General features: G+C 27.9%; 1 long non-coding RNA gene across 1 annotated transcript in view; it reads right to left on the minus strand.

The window, feature by feature from the left end:
- Positions 1-12,190, minus strand: part of LOC127286903 (uncharacterized) — a 342,205-nt gene that overhangs the window by 264,234 nt on the left and 65,781 nt on the right. Inside the window, exon 8 of the long non-coding RNA XR_007843811.1 lies at positions 8,904-8,965. This is a non-coding gene — a long non-coding RNA (uncharacterized LOC127286903). The remainder of the gene's footprint in view (positions 1-8,903; positions 8,966-12,190) is intronic.

Below are 12,190 nucleotides of genomic sequence, written 5' to 3' on the forward strand. Positions count from 1 at the left end.
CCCTCTAGTAAAAACTCCAACGACTCCCTGATTCGCGGTTCTATCACTGAAAATTGCGAATGCAAGAAATGTTTAGCTGAGCAAATTTCATGTATATTTCTGAATTTCAACCTCCAATAACAATGTAAATTACAATGTTCTTCAAGTATAATTATTTTAAATATAATTTAAGAAATATTTTTTCGGGGAAATGTAAAATATTTTATCAATGAAAAAAAAAATAAATAAAGACAAAATTACTGTATATCCAAGAATATCACAAGATTTTGATCGAGTTAAATCACCCATTTTTTCCCTTAATAATAATTGCCACCAATGAGAGTTTAAGTAAGTATATATTATCCAACTCAATTCGCTCGTTTACAAGTGAAGGTATATTATATGCATATACACAAACAACTAATATTATATGAATTCTCGCTTATGTGTGCTCGTGTTTCGAACGAGAGATATTGATATAAACAGGGGGCAGGACTGGAATGGAACGTGCTTTGTAATCAGGGCCCCATTACCCATCGGAGGTGGTCAATCTCTCTCTCTTATCCTTTTACGAACATATATTCCTTGCGCTCATCCGTTTCAGGTTCTCGCTATATATACAACTTTTCACGCGCTTTTATCCTTTTCCTTTTTTTTTTTATTTTTTCTTCATAATCCTAAGATGATGCGAGCATCTTCCATGCGAACTACGCTTAATAATCATTGCGAACATCTGTTTCAGATGCAATCTTGTATATACGAGAGCAAAAACTTTGAATTTCTTGGTAAAATGCCGTAACGAATCGAGACAATTTTCGATCGGCCTTTCGAAAATTATTTCTCCAATGGGGTAAGGAGGTCAAAAATTGTTTTTGGGTTATATTCTCGAAATCGTGCGAGAAACGATGATAATGTCTTTTGAAATTATATGTACAAAATTTTGAAATTCGTCACGGAGATTATTTTCTTTAAAAAGACGGAAATATTTTTTGGGACAACAACGCAACTGTAAATTATTTTTAGAAGATTTTATCACTTTTTAAAATCTTTTCATGTGCGCATCTAGAACATTCGAATTGTGAATATAATTTGTACAGATTTTTAAAACGTTTCATGAAAACCATTTTTATGATCAGATTCTTTTCAAAATTTTAAACGCAATTTCTTTTTAAAATGATTTTCAAATTATTTGTTAAGAGGAATTTTCATTTTTCAAATTAGCATTTGACAAAAATTTCAAAACAAATTTTTACTTTACAGAATTTTTATAGATAGCAAATTTTTATATGCTAGAATTTTTATTTCACAAAATTTCTCTTTACACAAAATTTTTATGCAAAAGATTTTTAATTTAACCGAATTTTAATTTAGCAGAATTTTTATTTAATAGAATTTTAAGTTGTTCAAAATTGTAAATGCAACACTGAGAAAAATATACTGTTAAATCAACACCATTTCTGACAAAGGTATACAAAAATTTTTGATTCAAAAGCATATGCTATATATAGAATCTATATATTTTATAAATTCTATAACATATATATGCTTTTCAATCAATAATTTTTATTCCTTTTTGGCAGAAATGCTATTAATTCAATAGCATATTTTTCTCAGTGTAGAATTCCCAATTCATCGAATCTTATACTTTACCTAAATTTTTATTTGTACAAATTGCTATTTGATAAAATTCTTAAAACGACGAATTTTCATTTATTCGAAATTGCAAATTACCAAACAAATAATAATAGTCAGAAATATTTCAGCGCAGTTTTTAAAATTTACCAAATCAGGAATTTCTTGATAATTTCTAATCAATTTTAAAAAACGCGCCGAAATCTTATCTTGTTTTTTGTATTTGGCCATTTTACAATTTTTGACAGACAAAGAATTGTTGTCTTAAAAAATGATATATATATATATCAAATAAGAATTCGTGCAAATTAAAATTCGGCGAATTAGAAATTAAAAATTTCGTATCACTTAAAATTCTGTTGAATGAAAATTATTATCAAAAAAAAGAATAAGAACGGTAAATCACTTTTTCGAAAACCTGAAACTTTTTAAAGATTCAAAAAGCAATGACAATTTTATGATAAAAATTTACCGAAATTTCTATTTCAAATTATACAATCGAACAATTCGTTGATATAAAAAGAGAGTGATAATATCTTAAGAAGAAGAAAAAAAAAGAATAACTCCACATATCGACTTAGTGGAAGCGGTAACGCTTACGCCAATGGCCGATGATGAAGTTATCCAGCGATAATGGCTCCATTACGATGAGGCACCGTCTCCAATGGGGCCTATATACATACATACATACATACATACATACAGGTTGGCTTGCGTCCCGTAAAGGACCCCATAGGATTTCATATGGACAGGTATAGAGAGAGAGGAGAGCGTCGCCTCCGCAACCATATATTTACCACGGCGATTGTTTATGTTGGCTGATGGCCACTTATGTTGCACACACATCGCATTACGAGCGTTCGACCCTCACTGAGCCGTTACTTAGCCCGTGGCCTCGGTGTTGTAGGGTAATGGCGAACACGTTACGAATAAAATGTATACTTAGGCCCATCTTAATACGCGCATTTCGATGGCACCATATTCTTGTATATAGGTATATATTCTTAAGATTATCCCAAACGGCACGCTTGAATCCGCCCTCTCATTATTTTTTCCCACCGATCAAAAAAATTCACCCCCTCTCCCTCAAACCCTTGAAACGTCTCTCATCCTCTTTCAATCCGCAACCCTTGTATTTTTCGTTTAGAAATACGAAAGAGGCCCATTTTTAACTTTTTAAACAAGCACGCACCTGTTCGTCTAGCGTGAACTGCAGCTGTCTTCGGACAATTTACACGGTTTACGGCTCTTTTAATTTTTCGATCGCATCTAATCCAAATGTGTGGAATAATAATTTATCTTCGACATATTGGAATAAGGCGGTAATTTATAATTAATTAAAATATTATATTTATAATTAAAAAAATTAGTTTCTGTTTATTTGTTTTTTTGTTATTGCGTGGAATTTTTTATGTAATAAATGTTTTAATGTTACTAATACTGTATCGAGAGTAAATTAAATTATTTTTTATTTTGATAACTGGAGAAATTGGTAATGCAAATTTAACATCTGGAGGAATCAATTATTCTCATAATTGGAAATTCATGGAAGAATTACAAAATTTAAGGAATATATTCGAATTCAGATGTAACCAAAAATATTTACGATATCCTTAATGGAAATCCGCCTATTATTTATGTAATTCGTATCCGACATTTTGAATTTTTTTGATATCATATTTAGATTGAGCGATAAAAATCACTTGTATATTATATCAACTTTTATGATAAAACGAAGAAATATTTTTCAACAAAGAAAATATAAAATTTCCACACACACAGCCAAATATATAGCTGCCCAACAATATATAATATGTTAATTAATTTCATGAAAACATTCAATGAAAAAAAAAATGACTATAAATTTTTATTTGAATTAAATAAAGTTTATTTGAGTCAATAATTTCTATATTTGAAACAAATACCATATTTAATTGACTCAATAATTATTTGATACAAATAAATATTTATTTAATAATATAGTCAAGTAACTGATTATTTGAATCAAATACATTTTTTTCAGTACTGTATTCAAGAAATAATTACATGAAATAAATATATTTATCAGACTACTAGCTAATTAATAAGCATCACTTGATTGAATCAAAAAATATTCAAAATGATAAAACCTAATCAAAAAGATTTGGTAAAACTGAAGAAAAATCTAAAACAAATAAACTGAAAAAATTCCAGTTATGCTATATTTAACATTACATTTTAGTTAAGCTAACCAGAATTCTGGTTAAATTATCTAAAATTTTTGATAATTTAAGGGGAGGCATCACCCCCAATTTTGACCCACTTGAATTTACATTATTAAACGAGGTTCCATTTTTTTTACAATTTTGACTATTTTTCATCGACAATTTTTTTCCACGCTTTTTTTTAATAATTCTTAAGAATCTCTCGCATGGATTTTCAAAAATTTTAATTTTTTTCAAAAAAAGAGCGAAAAATATAAGTGAAAACATCATTGCACTCTCCTATTAAATATGTATCTTCTTTCAAAATTTTAAGTATTTTTCATCGTCAAATTTTTTCCACACTTTTTTAATGATTTGACAGAATCTCTCGCATGGATTTTCAAAAATATTCATTTTTTCAAAAAATAAAAATTCTAAAATGGTCAAAAATTAAAATTTTCTTTTTTTTGACCACCTTATATGTTTTTAGGACCCAAATGATGCAAGAAAAAAAATATAACCTCATTTAATAATTTAAATTTAAGTGCGGGTCAAAATTGGGGGTGGTGCCTCCCCTTAACCAAAATCGTTAAATATATATACCTTAACTAGAATTTAGTAGGTTATTACAATCAGAAATTTTTATCTAGAAAGGAGTAACTAAAAACAAAACTATCTACTCTCTAAATTTGAATCAGCGATAAGTATACCATTGGTACCAATCAGCGGATATACGCTGAAAGATCAGTGAAATTCCACTAATTCATCAGTGCATATAAGCTGATAGTGGAATTAGTGGAATTTCACTGATTTTTCAGCGTATATCCGCTGATTGGTACCAGTGGTATACTTATCGCTGATTCAAATTTAGAGAGTAAGGAACAAAAGAAACAAAAAAATTTCCAAAGAAAGATAAAATTGTAAAAACCTAAAATAATATAAACGTAAACATATTTAAAATTTTTAATGTTTTTTAATAATCGCCCCTTTATTAAACACTACTCTCTAAATTTGAATCAGCGATAAGTATACCACTGTTACCAATCAGCGGATATACGCTGAAAAATCAGTGAAATTCCACTAATTCATCAGTGCATATACGCTGATTGGAATCAGTGGTATACTTATAGCTGAGAATCAGCGAGATTCCGCTGATTCAAATTTAGAGAGTATATAGTACATAAAACTTTTTTAAAAAAAATCATACATTAGCGAAATATAATTGCTAAATAGAAAATGGGATTTCATGCGCGCGCGTGATTAAAATCAATCAATTCTCTCCAGGTAAATAATTTCTATTGTTTTACTTACGTGAATTGCACTAAACACTATTTACAAGCTTGCATAGTATCTTGGAGGCCGCGGTTGAATAGATTCTCCATTGAACGTCACTTATTTTAAAACACCCACGCCACTATTTCTTATTATATAAATAGACAATCGCGAAACGCGTGATTTCCTTTCCCGGTCACACATAAGCATCGCGGGCAAATCGTTTTTGTTCTTATTGGGCATAGCGATAGGCGGGATTCAATAGTTATTCATTAAACTCGAATTCAGCCAAGGCAGGATGCTGGGGTCAGTTCCAAACTGACCTTGCGGCTATATTCAAAGGTCTTATCTCTGCGGCAGTCTCCTTCTTCTTCCTTCTTCTTATTATTCGTCTTTTTAATATATATTCTTCTTTCATATATTTGCTACTTCTATAACTTTTCCCTCTTTATTTCTGTATATATATCTTTTCCTTTATTACAGTCTCATTTGTGACGCAATATTTCCCACTTATAATAATCTCCATAATTCAAATTATATATGTTATATCAAAATGTCAAATTATCCAACATGCTCTAATTTTAGCAACAAATCATAAACCGAATGATAAACTTCTTTTCGGTAATTCATAAAAAATTTGCAATTATAAATGAAGCTAAATAAAATTCGTCGGTTAATTATTATCGCAGATAAAAAAAAAAAGAAATTTTACGTTTTGTTTAGACCAAATTTAATCTGTAATTGCAAACTGAAATGAACACTATTTTTATCTTAATTAATTAAATAACAAGTTAATGTACAATCATACCAACTTTTAGGTACTTATTATTATTTATACAATTGTAAACAAATTTAGAAAATTATTATAATTATTTTCAGTAATTTTAAAATTGTTTAAAAAATTAGATTTCTTAATTAATTTTTTTTAAATTTTCATTCAAATTGAAAAAAATTGTTTTTATAAAATTAAATCAGTTATATGTGAAATTTAGCTTCATTTATATATAATTTCCGTGAAATATTTCGTTATGTATTGATAATATATATAAAAAGCATATATGTGGGAATAAAAAAGAAAAAAAACTACGAGATTGATTGATATTTATGTGTATGGATAATTTGTAATAAAATGAGAAGTAATTTAATGGGAAATTGTGTATTTAGACTGTAGGTGGTTCCCAAATCATTTAGTGATTTTGAGTAACCACGTCGAATTGTCTGCACACTTGATTACCTTCGGCTCGTTTCCTGCGTCATGGGAACGAGTCTTTCTTATATGTATATATATATATATATATATATATATATATATACATTCGCTCTAATTCTAATCGCCGTAAAAATTGTTTTTCAGGTTCTACAATTAGCCATGGACTATTAAGTATATACGTCATAATCTACCCTTGTATAAACTATATATGGGGATACTTTTTACTCCTTTAAACTTTCCCAGATAAGGATTAACACATGAGTCATTTTATATAGATGGTTATATGTAAAAGAAAAAGATTCAACTGAATCTATATTAAACTATATATCAAAATAAACAAAGATTGTATTTAAAAATGATTTATAGTTTTTTTTTTTTAAAGACAAAATTTTGTAATTTTATTTTTAATACTTAGCAGCAGTTATTTTTACTTTATAATCTTTAAATCTGAATTTAGTTAAAAATACATTGTTAGTAAAATCTTGGCTGACTTTTTATTTGATCGCAATTAGTAAAAAATAAGTCATTATTAGTAAAAAGTAACTAATTTTCAATGTAAAAATAACTGAAAAAATTCACAGAATTCAAGTGAGTCAATTCGTTCATTAAATTAATTAATAACCATTTTGACTAATTATTAGTCAAAAATGACTAATTGATAGTAGAAAATTACTCTCTAAATCTGAATCAGTAAAAATTTGTACTAATTTGAATTAGTAACTCACTTTTTGCTTTCAAAATTAGTAAAATTTAACTAATTCAAAAGCAAAAAGTGAGTCGCTAATTCAAATTAGTTAAAATATTTACTAATTAAAATTTAGAGAGTACTAATTAAAATTTAGCAAGTACTAATTTATTTATTAAAGTTTACTAATTTAAATAGTAGATTTACTAAATGAATTCGCAGTTTTTTACTAACAATTAGTGATTTTTTTTACTAAAAATTAGTTAAAATAGTTACTAATTCATTTAATGAACGAATCGACGCAATTGAATTAGTAAAAAGTGACTTATTCAGATTTAGAGATTGAGTTTAATATACTAATTAGTTATTTTCAACTAAAAGATTAGTAGAAATATTACTAATTGAATCAGTAACTGACTTTTTGCTAACAAACTAGTTATTTTTAACAAAAATTTAAATTTAGAGAATAGTCTGAAATCTTCAGCGTATAAAAATTTATAACGTCGAATTATAGCTAAATATCATAATGTAGTATTTTCAATTAACAATTTTCAATTTACTTTTGATTTTACTCTCTAAATTAGTAAAAAATTTTAACTAATTTGAATTAGAGACTCACTTTTGCTTTTGAATTAGTTAAATTTTACTAATTCGATATTAAAAAAAAATTTTCTTGACTATTAATTAGTTAAATTTTACTAATTCAAAAGCAAACAATGCGAGTTACTAATTCAAATTAGTTAAGATTTTTACTAATTCATATTTAGAGATTACTGAATTAAATTAAAAATTTTATGTAAGCATATATATAGATAAATATAAATTTCACTAAATAAATATTTTTACTAGAAAAGTAAAACAAAAATTCATAGAAAAATTCTCAAAAATGAAAATCCAAGTAAAATTCGACTAAATAGAAATTTGCTCAATTTTGCTACACTGCCTGATTACTGACTATGAATTTTATTTCTGTATTATAATCACTCTAAATCTGAATTAGTGAAAAGTGCGAGCTACTAATTTAAATTTGTAAGAATTTTCACTAATTTTTATAGTCACTTTTTGACTAAAACTTTAGTAAAAAAATTTTAAAACTACTAAATCAAAAAGTAATATTTTACTAAAAATTAGTAAAAATTCTTATTAATGTGAATTAGTAGCTCACTTTTCACTAATTTAAATTTAGAAAAATACACAATGAGAAATGAAACAAAAGAATAAAAAAATAAAATAAAATTTTCCCATATAGACATATTTCTGCAGATTTTATTTGGATCAATTTGTGGTATATGGTTTCTTGTTTGCATAATATGGCAAGGGGGTAGGTGAAAATCAGAGAAGGAAAAAGTCGCCCCAAATACGACATACGGGGTATGTCGAATTCCCCCATCAGTTTACTGGTGGGTTTGCATTCCCATATTAACATAGAGATACGGTCTTATATATACGCGATGTATATATAGTGCAAGAGAGGCTATCATTGTATCTGTATATATTTTGAGTTAGCCATGCTTCAACCCCCTCCCTATATATATGAGCTAATGGAGGTTCGCACGTGGCGCCACGTGACGTCGGGTTAAGCAAACTATCGATTATGGGATTTTACGCTAAGCACCTATTGGATTACACCCGTTGATGGCTGATAAAGCCACTGGATTTGTTGCTCTTTTCGAGAGAGATCACCAAGTACATCGGGGTATACCTTGATCTGTACAAGATACATAATATTCCTCTCTCATCTCTTATCTTTCCCAGGGAAAAAAAAAAATTTATTTCAAACACTCTCGATTAATATATATTTATATATTGGATCTCATTCATCAAAATAAATGTTACGAGAATATTTAAAAAAAAATTGTGTGAATTTTTCTCACACAGACTTCTATTGTTTATAACAAATAATATAAGGATTCATGCTTAAATATATAAAGTAATGACTCACAATATACTTTTTCTCTTCTTTTGTGGAACTTATATATATATATAGGAAGAATGCAAATTCACCTGTAACAAAAAAATAAGAGTATGTACAATTAGTGGAAATCATTAGCATTATAATGAAAGTAGGGACAATTTTTAATTTGCATTATTATAGATAATGAATAATTGCAATAAGATTCAAGAGAGATATGTTAAATTTGAATAATTTTATCATCATTTATATGTGTATAGAAGAATCAAGGATAAAAAATTAAAATTTAACATCCTCATTCTTTTCTCCTCGAACATCAATAATGATTCGACATTTTCTTTACATACGATTTGTTTCTACATTATGTCAAAAAAAAAAAAAAAAAAATCTGAATAAATTTAACGATTACAATAATTGAACTATAGGAAAAATAAAACAGTGAAAGTTCTTCCTACTGTTTTGTTTCTTTTTTGTTATCTAATAGTAAATAAAAAATTTCTTAATATACTAATATATTATTTTTCTCATTGTGTCAAAATTGTTATATTTAGAATTACGAACAAACAAAAAAAAATAGATTTTATTTTCTAAAAACATATATATAGCTCATTCTTGATTCAGTCACCGTTCCAAAAGAATGAGGATCTAGAAAAGGTCTTCAGGGTGTTCTTAGGAAAAAAAAAGTGGACGTCACCCCTATGACACAAAATAAAACCCTTGGAATAAGATTCGAAAACCCAACAACATTAGCATTTCATCTCCGTCGGATTGATGCTGCTGTTGCATTTGAGATTTTGTTGAAAATCGAAACAAGACGCGCGCTGATGAAACCAACTTCCTGTCTGCTCTATGATTGTATTTTGCAATCATTCTTGCTTTTGCAAAAAAAAAGAAGGAAAAAAAATACAAATCTTTGTGGCCCCCGCACTTTCATATCTCATATAACCAATTAGACTCGTTATGTTGCGCACTCATTATCAGCTCGCATAATTAATATCCTATGATGTGCGAGAATAACGAAGACAAGATAGAAGAGTGAGAGAAAAAAGAGGTAAACAGAGACAGAGAGAGAAAAATGTTAAAAGAGAGAGTGAAAAAGACGAATTTATTATCGAGAGATGAAAGAGAGAAAAAGTACATGTGAAAGAGAATAAACGGGCAGCTGGGTTGAACCTAGCAGACTTTAAGACGCCGCTATCAGAGGAAGTGAGGTCGACCTCTAAGCGCCTTCATTAATAGTCTATTGAGCGTGGGAGACGGTTTCCACTGTTTTCATTGATTTTCTCTTGATAAAAAAAAAAAAAAGAAAAAATAATAAAACTTCAAGTTATTCAGAGCTCAGAATCTATTGCTCAATTTATTTACTACATCACTTGTCTCTGGAAGATTTAGATTCAATCGAGACATGATAGTGAATGAAGCCAATTGAAAGGAAAACATCAGTAAATAATGTTTTCTAGCAAAAGATTATTTTATAATTATAATACTATGATAAGTGGCCCTGATAAATAGGCTTTTACATAAGAAGTAAATCCAAACATTTTCCTCCTCCACTAATAATAAATGAAAAATTTTATTTCATTCAAATAAATTTTTATTCACTATTTTTTCAATATATTTGTCTGTATAACAAAAATTATAGATATTCGAAAAAAAATCATTTAAATTCTTTCGTTGGAGAATAAATAATAATGTTTTAAAATTGTAATAAGCTTTTTCAAAAAAATATATATATATATTATATATTTGGGGGAGTGGCATTTGCTGTCAAGTTGATAAAATGATCATCAAAAAGCATTAAATTTATCGTCGAAGCAAAGCTGAGGTCGAGAGGTCTTTTGATTATAGTCTCTTTCTCGCGCGGACGTTTCCTGCTGCGGGAGTTGAATTTCCACTTTGGAGAATCCCTAACGCGGCGAAACCTCAAAATTCTCGGGGGTGCAGTGCATTTCTCCGTGTCAAGGGGTCGTAATTTCCCCCCCCCCCACCCTCCCAATATTGAAGCAACAAAACGAGAATTCGAATATTACATCAGCAAACGAAATTTCAAAAACAAATACTTTAAAAAACGTTTAATAAAAAATACGAGAGAAGAAGACGCATGGCGGATTTCGTGGCCAATATTAATATTACCGTTGCTAAGGAAAAAAATAGTCATGGTAACAGTTGTCCTGGAAATGGTTGCCATGGAAGCGGTTGCTATGAAAACGTTTGCTACGGAAACGGTTGCCATGGAAACAGTCACTATAGAATCGGTTGCTATGAAAACTGTTACCATGGCAACCGTATAGGTGTACGACGGACAGACGGACGCCAAAACAATAAACTATAGGGGAGAGCGGGGCAAAGCCGCTATGCGGGGCAAAGGCGTTTTTCGAAATATCTTCTTTCTTTCTAATCTATTACCATTTTCGTTAACAGTTTATTGTTAATACGATTAAAGCAATAGATTGGAAAAGAAAAAACTAAAAAATATTAAATATATTAGGAAATATAACATAATTATAGGTTTTGCAAGAAAGAGATGAAAATTTCGTTGATCGAAGATTCAAATTTAAAAAATTGCTTTAAGCACTTAGGTCTTAAAAACTTTTTGCTTGAATAAATGAAACATTTATCTACACGATCTGCATGAAATTTAGGTTTTATTTTTTGTTTAAATAAATTGAATTTTAAAAATAAAAAATGTATGGCACTGGGGGCAAAGCCGTTTAAAAACTGTTTCGTAAAAACAGTTGAAAATGAAAATCTGCATTACCTTCATATTTGAAGTTTTTCTAACTTCACATGAATCAAGTGTCAACAAATATTAACCTGATTTTTTAACCAAAACATAAATTAAAATTAATAAATTAATATTAAATAAAATAATATTAAATAATTATTTTTATTTATTTTCAAAAATTACATATTTCAATGTAATTATTTTTTATTATTATTATCTTATATTAGCTATATTATTATGTTACATTATTTCACAAAATCAAATAAAATAAAGGACATTAGTTATTTTTATGTAAAAAATCTGTGTTTATTATATAATATATTAAAATAGTATAATTTTAAAAAGAATATTTCATTTAGAACATAAATTAATTTATTAGTATTCAAATTTATTATTAACATTAAAAAAATGATAAATTTTATGTAAATATAATATTTCATAATATTTTCGCGCCGTTATTTAAATTATTTTTGAATTTGATCAGTCGATAAAGTAGACTTTTCAACGAAAAAGTGAAGAGTTGAATTCAAAATGTGAGGTTAAAAATACAAGTATTGATATTTTTTATAAAATAACTTAAAACTCTTTAAAA

The sequence above is a fragment of the Leptopilina boulardi genome, unplaced genomic scaffold, assembly GCF_019393585.1.
Source record: "Leptopilina boulardi isolate dan_hultmark-lab unplaced genomic scaffold, ZJU_Lbou_2.1 LbouV2_364, whole genome shotgun sequence".
Lineage (NCBI taxonomy): Eukaryota > Metazoa > Arthropoda > Insecta > Hymenoptera > Figitidae > Leptopilina > Leptopilina boulardi.